We start from the raw sequence: 10,193 nt of genomic DNA on the forward strand, positions 1-10,193 counted from the left end.
GTACTATATTACCATCTTCCATACTGTACTATATTACCATCCTCCATACTGTACTGTATTAACCTCCTCCATCTTACCATCCTCCATACTGTACTATATCACCATCCTCCATACTGTACTATATTACCATCCTCCATCTTACCATCCTCCATACTGTACTCTATTACCATCCTCCATACTGTACTATACTACCATCCTCCATACTGTACTATATTACCATCCTCCATCTTACCATCCTCCATACTGTACTATATTACCATCCTCCATCTTACCATCCTCCATACTGTACTCTATTACCATCCTCCATACTGTACTATATTACCATCCTCCATCTTACCATCCTCCATACTGTACTATATTACCATCCTCCATCTTACCATCCTCCATACTGTACTCTATTACCATCCTCCATACTGTACTCTATTACCATCCTCCATCTTACTATCCTCCATACTGTACTATACTACCATCCTCCATACTGTACTATATTACCATCCTCCATCTTACCATCCTCCATACTGTACTATATTACCATCCTCCATACTGTACTCTATTACCATCCTCCATACTGTACTATATTACCATCTTCCATACTGTACGTGGGGGCAAGATAACCTTGGGTCTTTGTCCAAGCATGTTTGTTACATTTCAAGTTGATTAAAACCATTTAATCATTGTTTAAACTGTAAATATAGTACCTACAGTGGGCATCGCTTTCAAATGGCCACTTCAGTTGCGCATTACGTGGCGTGACATACCTTCAGCTGGTTTACACGCATTACGTGGCGAAAACATACCTTCAGCTGGTTTACCCACCTAACGATGGTAATTCAGCTGGTTTTGCTTGTCGTACCACCTCAAGCTGGTCATTTTAGCTGGTGTTGCTGGTCTACACTGCTGGTTTAACTGGCCGTGCCAGCTTATGTTGGTCAAACCAGCATGACCATCTTACACCAACAATGTCAAGCTTGGCAGGCTGGTCACCAGCATGACCATCTTGCACCAGCTGTATCCCACACGACAGGCTGGTCAAACCAGCATGACCAGCTTCCTCAGATGGTCACGCCAGCATATCCAGCTGGTGGTCCAACCAGCTACACCAGCAAAGACCAGCAAGAGCTGGAAGAAAACCAGCAAAGACCAGCTTAAACCAGCTAAAACCAGCTACCAGCATAAGCTGGTTTCTAGCTGGTTTTATCAGCAGGGATGCTATAATGCCGCCAACAACAACCAAAACTAGAATAAATGCATGGGGAAAAACACTTCCCCATGACAAAGACATCGTAAAACACTGAAAGTTAATATTTTGTGACTAGCAACATACATCTGTCCTTTGTCAAATGTCATTATGTTCCAAGTAGCCTATGCGTAATTCTGCTTCATAAAGTTGAACAAATACATTTTCTTATTTCACAGAAAAATATAAATAGCCAGTTAGGGTCTACAGTGCAGAGTTGGTAAGTTATGGTAGGCCAACTTGCAGTGAACATACAAACAGGGGAAATTCTTTCTCTTGTAGCGGAGTAGCCTCAGGTGCGCACGTAGACATAAGGCCGAACATGCAAGCGCCAATGAATCGTGCTCTCTTAAATAGGTTAACATCACTCTAAGTTCGCCTTCAAGCAAGGAAAACGATGATTTGAAGACATCTGTTTCGTTGGAAGGGCAAGGGGTAGCAACAGGGCAACACAGAGACAGGCCCGATGGCAGGGCTGTTATGAGAGTATTAAAATATGGGATAGCCTATTCTACGGGAAAACATTAAAACGGCAAGACAGCGGGGGAAAGTTAAAATACGTGGTAAACGGTTACATGCTGCTATTCCGACATGCCGCTACTTAGACATTGGCGTCTAATTGTCGAAGTGGCGGCATTAACATTAATTTTCAGGCGTCCCACTACTGCGACATTTTTTTTTTCATTGTCGGAGTAGCGGCACTTGACCTTTTTTCAAACGTCCTGCCATTCCGACACGAGGTCATTAACAGTGCCATAGCCAGGATTTTTCAACGGAGTGGACAAATTTGCGAAGTAGGCCTAGGGTGGGCCTTTATTTTTTTTATTCCAATATGGGCAGAATAGCCTAGGCCTACAGTAATCGTCCCAACTTTAAACAACACACAATTTCATCACAGCTCAGACGATTCATGGCAAAAAAACAATAAACGGCTACATTGATAAATTACAGAGAGTTACATTTGAAATGTCGGGTAGTCTAAATTATAGCCGGCATTATAGCGTGCATCTCAGAGGAAGAGATTTTGGAGAGAGAGAGAAGATTTAACCTAGGTGATGATTATTTGTGTCTGGTGGTAATTAGACTTGAGTATAGATACCTACGAATTGTTTTGAATAAAAAAAGATAAGACAACAAATGAAATGTGACCCTGCAAGGCGAAACCAGTCGTTTTGGTAAAATTTACAAAATTAAGTTATTGTACTCACACGAACGGCCATAAACTAAACTTTCCAATAATATGCATATCGAGGGTATTGCAAATAGTATTGGGTATTGGATAGTCGCCGACCCTCATTAGATGTGGATATTTGGAGGTTAGGATAGCCTTAAAGAAACAAGGTTATCGCAGTGGCTGTGAGACATACGGCCCTTCTCCAGTCTCTCTCAAAATCAAAACACACCCAATTCACGCTTGGACTTTTCGATTATGTTTCTAAATGTTGGGACTGATGGACAGTGGCGCAAAAAGTGGGTATGCACTATATACGGCGCATAGGGGCGCAGCTCCATGGGGGCGCCAAAGCGATGGTAAAAATATATATATATATATATTTGGTATTTTCTATATGTAGCTACTGCTGTCCGTTTCTAAATCATTTCAACTTTTTCTCAATGTTCTATAACATTTTAGAGGACTAACAGGCTAGAGTAGGCGCCCTATCTTCCATTATAGAATTTTGACATAAAAGAGGGAGTTGGGGCGCCGTGAGCGCTGGGCGAGCAGATAGGCCTACGAGTAGTGAGTTGCCGTCTATGGAAAAAGATGGATACAGCAAAAAAAAGCTGTTGACGACTAAAAATAGAAAAAGAAAGAGGGAAAAGGAGATGGCATGTCAAGGGATGCAACAGCAGTTAAATAAGTGGACGGTGAAAGGCAACAGGTAGGATTTAAAGTGATGACGTCTGTACTTAGAGGCTTGCAAATATGAATGTTAACAGACTAACTAGCGTTTGTTAAGCATAATGCCGATTAAAACATAGCCTATTCCATTCAGATAGCTAGGTGGCTACCATGCTCATACTGCACTGTTAATGGCCAACTGCAAACAGAAATGTCATGCTAGCAGTAACTCATTACATTTTTCCATATCCTAACAATGAAGGCTCCTTGTAATAACTTAATATTGTGTTGTCAATGTGGTGCAAACAAACAAGGCTAGAGTGCCTATCAGCCTTATCCATTGTGAGCATTAGCTGGCAAAAGGACGTTATGAGAACCGTTTAGACTCTCTTAAAGTGGCAATGCACCATTTATCAATACTTATCAAGTATAACATCAAGTTAAACATCAAATTGGCAGCATTTCTTTAAAAACATATTCGATAGACACTAATACACAGTAATAGTGTAAATTATTGGTCTTTTGTTTTGCTTTAGTTTGTGTGTTTTTTTTTTTTTTTTTTTTTTTGGGGGGGGGGGCCAATATTGTTGTTGCATACCCCTCAAAAATGGATGGACACTGAACTCTGGGGGTTATTTGAACGTTCGTTGTGAAGTGGTTTACTGTAAAAGGAGCGTCGGATATCCCGCCTGTCTTTGCACAATTATAGGGCCATGATAATGCATGCGCTAGCCTAGAGTCGAGAGAAAGAAGACTAAATAAATATGCAGACATGTTATGTGCAATTCAACAACTGCACGTATGACATATAAAAGATATATTCCTAGCCTACATTATTGTGTAGTAAATTGAGTTTATCCAACCTGCTGGCAAGCCAAAATGCGTTGCATGGCGTAGGCCTATACGTGGCTTTATCATTGTCCTCTAAAATGCAATATAAGCAACTTGAATATATCGCACACCCAGTTTGAACACCCTGATGGACACTGGGGGTTATTTGAACGTTCACTGAAGTGGTTTAGGCTACTGGAGCAAGAATTCTGCCCGTCTTTGCGCAATTGGCCATTGCATGATTGACGGCCATTAATGAATTAATATAGGTGGCCTGCACGCACAGAGTTTGTTTGATGCATGGAGTTTCCGACCGTTTTCCCCTGAGAGCTTAGAGAATAAAATGAGGAGAGTTACCTGTGTTTTACATATAATGTGTAACATTTATTCACATGGCCAGTTCAAAATCACCTAAGGTTTTGACTGAAATGTGTGCCGATATCAATTATTGGGAAAAACATTGTTTGGAGTGGATGGCGGATGGATTGTTGATGTAGCTGCAGGTGCAGATGACATGACTACAGCTCATCCATGCATCTAGGATGTTGGAATTTGATAGGATACAGGAACTGAGATAAATTGAAAATGAGGATTGGTAATGTCGGAATAGCGGTACTAAAAAAAGTCGGAGTAGGAGCATGTCTAAATAGAGGCATGTTGTAATAACGGCATGTCGTAATAGAGGGTTGTCGTAATAACGGGATGTCGTAATAAAGAGTGAACCCCGTGGTAAACACGGAAAAAGTTGGCATGCATTGTTTCGGTCCCCGTGCACAGGGATTATTTGTCATATTATTAATCACATATGATTATTTGTGAAATTGTGCAAACAGGCGCAACACATTTGAAAAGGAAGGACTGGTAGCATGCAAGCTCACGGGAAAGATTGATTTAAGAACGTTATCACAGTGTGTGGCTGTGGCGCGGGCGGAAGACAGCGACAATTGGCAGAGGAGGGTCATGTCTTTTTTAACAATTCTGTCGGAGGGTCATTGAACAATTTCTAGCAGGCAAGAGAGGGTGAAGCACTCAAAATTCCTCCGGTGGCCCCTTCAATAAATAACGAACAGTCCCTAGATTGCTGCTGGGCTATATGTCTTGGTTCATGTTAACAGACATGAACCAAGACATATAGCCCAGCAGCAATCTGCAACTCATTGCCGTCAAACGCATAGCCTATCTCGCGGTTGCATCCATTACAAACAAACATGCAATGTGAACGTCTGGGATTGGGGAGAGCACTAAATGCTCTACTGAATAAGCACGAAGTCAAACCTTTAAATGAAAAACACTCTTTAATAATCAAAAAAATTGATTGAAAAACTAATGAAGTAAACTTGTGACCATCAAAAATTGTTTATCGCCTGTAACTCCGTGATAACAGGACGTAACAGGAAGGCATTTGGCTGAGCAACGGAGGTTAATATGCTCTATATTTTGTCCAAATGATGTCTGTCTATCATCGTTGCACTCGGAGAAAACCAGAATGTTTAATTTGTCCTGGGTTTCTTCTACGGCTGCAAACGGGATTCACTTGCAGTTAACCAAATATTTCTTTATTAGGGCAGGGCAGGCATATTTCTGGCTATTAAATTATTTCTAAACCAGTCTGCTAAAGTCTGTAGTGAAGTCTGTGTAGGGTAGCCTAGAAATCTAGACGTGCCCCAAATTACATTTGCTGCCAGGGCTAGTCTAGAAACTCTCCGTTGGCTTGTGAGCTCCAGATCTCCAGACTTCGTCGGGCCAATGAAATCGTGTATAGAGTCGTTAGGTGGGCTTAACATAATGATTGATGGCAGAGTTGCAACGGTTTGCCTTGAATTCCCTGCTACTTGAAAACAAATAAGATGGATGTTGCTGTTGGCGAACAGTGTGACACGAGTTAAGATTTTATTAAGTTGGCAAACGTTTGAACTAGCCAACTAGCTCCGCTGGTGGGAAACGCATGGGACTCATAGTGCTGCCGCTGTCCTATTGCGTGCAGAGTGAATTTGAAAGACAACTGATTATCCCGCCCCTCGGACTGAGCACTGCGAACGGTGAGTGTCCAGACCCTACATGCTGATGTGGGTGTGGCTCGCCAGGCTATGTGTAGGGTTTTCCAGGCTCCATTTCTTTTTACGAGACACCCTGCTCACTTGAGCCATCTACCGGTTGTTTGGGTTGTTGCAGCGTCTCACTGGAAAAATACAAATTAAAGTCGCGTGATACCGCGTGATCCCACGCGCGGACCGCGAGTGAAGCTGGCCAAGTCGAAGCACTGCCCACTGTAGTTTGTATAGACTTACAAATGTCAACACATTTAGTGTGTGCTTCACCTCACTGTGTGTTCACCGTGTGCGGAGTGTGTTTCGCTAATTATGGGATTGGGATAAATGTAGAGACCAAATTTCCCTCACGGGATCAAGAGAGTATATATACTATACACACTTTCTTTTTATTTAAATTTAGTGTATTCTCTTCTCTTTCTGATGTTGAAAAATGACTAGAGGATTTAGCCTCTGTGTCACTTTATTTTCTTACCTTAGTGAAAAAGAAAGTCATGAACTACTTCTGAAAGTTCACAGACAAGTTGAAATTAGATAGGAAAATGCTTGTGTTCTGTATATAAGTTTTTCTAGGGGTGCCAATAATTGTGAGCAACATGTTTTCGTGAAAAATATCTATTTCTTTACGAGATTTTCGTTTTTCTCAGAATACATTTTCTTCCCTTCAAGGGTGGATTTTTTCTCATTGTTTTCATTGTGAGAGTACAATGAATCTTCAAAAGATGATTTGTTATACCTGTTTTTAGTCAACTTTACCCAAGGTGCCAATAAGTCTGGAGGGTACTGTATGTACATTGAATAAAAAATCAAGATCAGTCAAGACAGATCCTCGACCCAAATCCCATTAAAGGAATACGCCACCCCTAGGTGAAATTGGGTCTCTCCCCGCAGTCCCTAGAGTTGGATGAGTGAGCCAAAGCGTTTTATAGCCGACCCAGCCATTGTCCTAATCTAGAAACGGCCCGGTTAGCTTTATTTTAGCGTAGTCGCTGTAATCCGGCGCTGCCAGCTAGCATGTCGTTGCAAAAGTGAATCAAATAACTCAAGATTTTTTATAATTATTTCTCGTAACCTGTACATTCACATCGAGTACAAATATCAATGCAAATTAACACGAAGGGATTTACTAGACCAATTTAGATTTGGAGCTATTTTCGGGCATAGCACCAGCAAAGCACCGCTGCCAGGCGCAAAGACATCACGCAGCATCTGTAAACCCTCAACTTCCGGCAATACACCAGCGTGACTACCAAGTTCTCTGCTACTAGGCTGACACTGACAGGTGGGCTTTCTCTAAGAGTTCTAATGGCGATGAATATGGAAAATTACACGATAGACGAAGATGATGACTTCGACTACCAAGATCCAAGACCCTACCTTTTCGAACCTGAGTTCACTGAAGAGGAGTTGCGAGCTTTGGATCTGGGAAGAGAGGACGTTGCGACTGGTCAAGGCGAGTCGGATGAGCGAACGAGAGCAAACACGAACTGGTGGTGTGAGTGTGGAACCGCCGTCATGCTATCCGGCAAAAGATTCTTTGGACGCCGCTATTTAAGGATTTCCGGCTCCCATTGACTTACATTGAACACATGTAAACAAAACGTCAATTATGTGCTCAAACTAACGCCGCTGACTTATGAAAGCAACCATTCCACTTTGATACGAAACTACATAATTGTACAACATTTATACAACAAAAATCACAGAATTTGGATCAAGTAATGTGGAGAAATATTATGCAAAGTGTCAACCCCTAACAATGTGCCCATTGCCCAAATTTATGGTCGACTAATGTCGAATGTCAGAGTAATGACATTGAAAGAGGTACCTTAATGATACACTTCAATTTATAAAGGTATGAAGTAGAAAAAGAAAAACACAATTTATCAGATGGATTACCCAAATAATTTGTAACAAAGTACAACATTTATTCGAGTGCACATCTATTCTCAGAACTATAATGGGTGTTAAATATTTCACAACCACTAGATGGCAGCATGACACAGCACATAAAGTACACCTACGTGTCGCTGCGACCTGAAGGATGGCGTGGTTGAATATCCACTCCTCCTGCACTTCGGGTCTAATAGCGGGTGAATTGTATGACCACCAGATGACGCCATTTCACTGCACCTCGGGCCTAATAGCTGCTGTAACTTCGTTTAAGTAATAAGCCCCGAGGAGCCGACGGTTACACTGAGGGGAGTTGTTAGCCACGCTGCGCAAGCGGGGTACAGAAGTAGCCCATAATCCACAGTCGCGTGTGTTCGTGGTGATTTATTTCATGTCTTTACAATGAACAAAATAATAACATTAAAGACATAGCCTACATAAGAAAGATTGGCTAAATAATAACACTCAAAAAGTAAACACGCTTTATAATTGTTATATAAGCTTACTGAAAATTAAATAAAGGGCCAGCCTACAATTGTGTTCCACAGACAATATGTCCTACAGATGATAACAGCAGAAGAACATAGGCTAACCTAGGCCTAAATCATGACGACACAAGTCTGATGTTGGCCTGTAGCCTAGCCCTAGCCCACCAAGCACGGTTTTGGCTGGGTCTGCGACAGTGAAATAGCTTCAATGATATTAATTGTTAAGTCACCAATTAATAGCTTCAATGTCATCAGCCTATTTTCAAAAAATCATCTCAGAAAACCACTAGTAGCCTAGGCCACGTGGACATAGTCTCAAAGGGAGTTGGATAACTCACCCAGAATGTGTGGGTCTTGCTCCAAGGTCACATTTCTTGTGATTAATCTTTTGTAGATTGTGGTCACATCAGGCAAAAATGTGGGGCTGGGCCTCATCTTCGACACCTAGCTGGTAAGCGAAATAACTTGCGGTTATTGCAGACGGTTGATTGCAGACGTGCTGAATAGGGACTATTTCTCTCTTAATTGTCTGACCAGCCTACTTCATATCAACGGAATTCAGCCAAATGCTACGACCCACAGCTTAAAGGTGCCTTGTTTGTTCTTATGTGTATTGCACAGGCTTAAGCCTATGCGCGTGCAATAACATGATTTCAGCCTTTTTATTATGCAATGGCCTGGTTTGTCGCTTTGGACAGCTGATAGCAATGATTTTCGTATGTTTACCTTCAACTAATTCTTCTTACACTCATTATAACTGATGGTTTTTGTACGAACAAAGAACAGTTGTGTGCAAAGTTGCCCGAAGTAAACGGTGAAGAATATGATGCATGATGCAAGCATGGCAAATACTTCAGAAACAGTACTTGTATGGGTGCCATTGTATTGTTTTGGGATGTTGAACATGCAAGCATCATACACTGGTAGGCAAATGGAAAACATATTACCATACGTTGTGATAACATTTCATTCCAATGCCTGTAAGGATTCAGGAAACACAATAGGCTACCAGCTGTTCATATGGTAAATGGCGGAACAGATAGCGTCACTGATCTGGAGATCTGAAGACTAATGCTACAATAGCTTTTGCCCACATTATATTAAAATGTCACTATACAATAGGCCTTATCAGTGCTACACAGTGTTTTAGGGTATAGGCCTAGTGTTTGTTCTGTTGTTATGGAAGTTCCACCTCCTTCTTATACATAATGAAATAGCCTTCCAACAGGTTGAAGCGGAGCTTTGCTACCAACGTTATCGAGTGGGCTAATGTCGCGTAGACGCGCACTCGCATTGAATCAACGCTCATACCACCACTTCATTGTATGCCTCTATGTTTGAAGGCACCAAATTAGCAAGTATTTCCTCCTGATTGCAGAAACGTTTCTTCTCTTTTTTAGTCAGTCTGCGGTCCCTTGATTAATTGCGCAGCAAATTATCAGACGAAGCACCGGCCATAATTTCACTCCACTTCAGGACTGGTGCCGGCCGCAAAACGGGCCAAACGTTAAAGGCCGTTGAGTAGCCTATAAGGGTTATAACATATTTATAATGGGAAAATAGGGTCACATCATATCTTCCATATAATAATAATATATTAGGCCTATCTTACATTGTGTTAATTGAAGTGCCAATCCAATGCTGGTGGTTAGGCTACCCATTATTGTTGCAGGAAATTGACTGAATTGCAGTACGCTTGGCCTACAAAAACAAAAGAGCCTTAAAACTGACTTACATTGATGACCAAAAATAATGTTGACTCTTCAAGACGGGGGAAAGAGTAGAACATATTACACTGAACTAACTGGTCATTCTTGTAAATGTTCATGTACCTTGTATCATCACTTGCTATA

The sequence above is a fragment of the Alosa pseudoharengus genome, unplaced genomic scaffold, assembly GCF_046254945.1.
Source record: "Alosa pseudoharengus isolate Yale_2024_CS ecotype anadromous, Long Island Sound unplaced genomic scaffold, YU_APseudo_1.1 YU_APseudo_1.1_scf_15, whole genome shotgun sequence".
Lineage (NCBI taxonomy): Eukaryota > Metazoa > Chordata > Actinopteri > Clupeiformes > Clupeidae > Alosa > Alosa pseudoharengus.